Source organism: Galeopterus variegatus, unplaced genomic scaffold (genome assembly GCF_000696425.1).
Source record: "Galeopterus variegatus unplaced genomic scaffold, G_variegatus-3.0.2 Scaffold3172, whole genome shotgun sequence".
NCBI lineage: Eukaryota > Metazoa > Chordata > Mammalia > Dermoptera > Cynocephalidae > Galeopterus > Galeopterus variegatus.
Genome location: NW_007729283.1, coordinates 46,233 through 49,505, shown reverse-complemented (window position 1 = coordinate 49,505; position 3,273 = coordinate 46,233). Strand labels below are relative to the sequence as shown.

Sequence of the window (3,273 nt, the reverse complement as noted above, 5' to 3'; positions counted from 1 at the left end):
CAAGTCAAGGGTTAAAATCCCCTTACCGGTCATCTTTTTAAAAAAAAAAAAAAAAAAACACACACACACACAAATGAAATATCTTGCTTATCAGATTGGCAAAAACTTATTTAAATGAAAATAAATATGCATTTTTATACACTGCTGGTGAGAATGTAAATTAATTCCACCTCCTGGGGAGCAATGTGGTAATGGGCATCAAGACCTTTCAAGAAAAGTTGACACCTTCAGGATAGGGATCCCCAAGACCACCTTCAGGTTCTAATTCGCTAGGAGGACTCATAGGAATCAGCATATAGGCGGCACTCACGTCTATAACTTATTATAGAACGTCCTGGGCTCAGCCCTATTCCCTTCCTTTACTTCCCATGCCCTGTTCTAGGCCACTCCAAGTACCCCTCCGCCAAAGCCCTGATGGGTACTGCCTCTCCCTGACATCAAGGAGCAGCCATTCTATCAGAGAGCTGTGTGGATACGACGAATGTGAAAGATGTGGCTCAGGTCTTATATTTTCAACTTGACTCTTTTCTTCTTCAGCTCATCCAGTTCCTTCCCTAGCTGCTTGGACTCTTGTCTCTTCTTCCACATCCCTCCGAGCATCAATCCCTACTACTCCACTCCTCTTTAAAGACAGCCCTGACCTCAACCTCACTTGGGGTTTAAGGTTAAGGTTTTTGAGAATAGGAAGGGCCTGAGAAATGGACCCAAAATGACGATGATACATGGACAGAGAAACCTAGAAGAGTAGGAGGCAGGCAAAGAATCAAAACACACGTGAGAAGCACATGAGGTCATCTATCTACACCCAAAAGAAAATGCAATAAAATACCTGGGAAAACTCATGTTTAAAAAACAAGTTTTGGGGCCGGCCCCGTAAGCCACAAGGAGAGAGTGTGGTGCTGGTAGCGCCGAGGGCGCGGGTTCGGATCCTATATAGGGATGCCCGGTGCGCTCACTGGCTGAGCGCGGTGCAGACAACATCGTGCCGAGGTTTGTGATCCCCTTACAAGATTTGTGCCAAAAAAAATACATCTCTTGGTTTTTGCAGGCACTAATTCCCTGAGTGACCTCAAATTATTTCCTGTCTGGAACCTCATTTTCTCTCTAAGGGAGAAGACCCAAATGATTTCTGAAGACTTTCGAGCCCTAACATGTGGCAATGATCTGTGGGCCCCAGAGGTGCAATGCATGACGTTTAACTGGGTCCAAACCCCTAGCCCAGGGAGCAAAGCAATGAACAGGGGTAGGGAAGCAGTGGTGACGGGAACTTGACTACAAAACTATGTGTACATGTGCATTTTTCTAGGAAAGGGGCCAGAGCTATCAAAGGAGTTGATGGGTCAAAGAGCCTGAAGGGTCTCTGAGACTTTTCCAGTTCGTTAATTGCAAGGTTCCGGAACCACCCAGCCCAGCCCGCACCTTCCCTTCTTGCCCTCAGCAAGTCGTTCCGATCCGGGGGGAAAAGAGATCACGCCTCGTATCTCGTCCGGCTGAGCCCCAGCCAGGGGTTTACCTGCTCACAGGCTCTGGCCTGCGGCTCCTCTGTGACTCGTTTCCCACCTTTAGGCGAACACGGCCCGGACATTCACCACGGGCGCCGCCATGTTGGGAGAACAACAACTTTATTGGTAGCGGCCGCCGCAGACACAGACAGGAGAGGGCGGCGCCGGCGGAAGAGAGAGAGCTGCCGGGTCCTCGACTCCAGCAGCCCGTGGGGCTGGGGCGCCTGCGCAGCGGCTCTGGGCTCCGCCCCCCGGCCCCGGGCACCGCCCTCAGCCCCGGCCTTTGCCATGTGGCTGGTCTCCGCGAAACTGTAGGCTTCGTGGTCCCAGATTAACCCAGGCGGCAGGTGGGGAAAAGAGCGCTGGGGTGGTCCAGACACCCGGCTTCGAATCCCAGGTAGCAACAGCCGCCTCCTGGCCTTGGGCAGGTCTCTTGATCTCTTGATTCGTAATGGACCACACGATGGCTGAGACATCTTACACCATACTCCGTGCACTTCTCGCCCTGGGAGGGGAATTACCTGACCAAGACTAGACTGGGAGTAAAGTGCTTTTCTCACCTGAAAAGTGGGCTGAGAGTCAGGAAACCACGATGCCTGACCAGCAACTTTCCTAGAGGAGTTTATGTATCCCAATGCCCCCCACCCACTACACACCCTCGGCAAGTGTTTCTTGCTTTAAATAAATGAGTAGATAGATAGCAAAGGACCAGTGGTGTGAAAACATAATTTTCAAAAAGGTAAAACCTGTTTAAAGGAGAATTTTAAGAACATGTACTAGTATATGTGGGCAATCAGGAATATAAAATGAATTTGCTAATTGTGCCAAATTGGTTGATATGCTATAGGACAAGAACAAATAATGTTTGGGAGCCATCTTTTTCTACAGGGCTTAAATCAATTGTACCTCTACCAAGCAAAGTTTGTCACATTACTATCCGTATTTTACATCTTAGCTTCTGAACAATAGTTAAATAGGAAGGCAACCAAAGGTGCACACACCTACAGAATCAATAATCCCACACAAGGGACACACAGTGATCTCTTGCCCATTTCCAAGTCTTTAACAAAGTTTCCTGACAAAATCCATGTAGCTTGTTATTCAAAATGTGGTCTCCAGACCAACATCAGCATCACCTGGAAATTTGCTAGACAGGAAGAATTTCAGGGCGCATCCCGAACCTGCTGAATCAGACTCTGAATTTTAACAAGATTATCCTGTGGTTCTAGGAGCATTCGAGTTTGAGACTCACTGTCCGAAAATTGGAAAGTTGAAGAACACTCTAGTCCAGCCTGTTCATTTTACAGATGAATAAACCAAGGCCCAACAGAACTGACTGTCTTGCAAGTTAGTAAACATTTGATATTCAAAGCTGGGTCTCAGGTCTGCCAGAGTAGTACCCATCCCAAATTGCAGAGCGGAAGGTCATAAGGAGCTTAGAGCTTCCAGTCTTATTTCAGAGATGAGGCCACGTAGGCCAAGAGATTAGACACAGCTTGCATAAGGTGATGCATGTATTTGATGGCAGAGTCAGGGTTCCAACCCACATCTCAATTTCCCCACCCCTAACACGAGATGCCCAATTTAAACTAATACCATGGAAGCATTGATTGGCATATTAACTTGGCACCTTTAATGCAATTTAACCTTGTTAAATAAAAATTTAGGTGGCCATCGTTCCGGACTAAGTTCCTGCACTAGGCCCCAACCGTCCAGACTCACCCCTCCTAAGTTCTAGTCACAAAACCTAAACTAAGTTGTGGTCTGACCT

The 3,273-nt window shown here is 47.7% G+C and overlaps 1 protein-coding gene across 1 annotated transcript in view; it reads right to left on the bottom strand.

The window, feature by feature from the left end:
• LARS2 (leucyl-tRNA synthetase 2, mitochondrial) overlaps positions 1-1,588 on the bottom strand; it is a 186,647-nt gene extending 185,059 nt beyond the window's left edge. The window contains exon 1 of the mRNA XM_008584192.1: positions 1,514-1,588. The gene's annotated coding sequence lies outside the window, so the exon portion shown is untranslated. The remainder of the gene's footprint in view (positions 1-1,513) is intronic.
• Between the last annotated feature and the right edge of the window lie 1,685 nt (positions 1,589-3,273).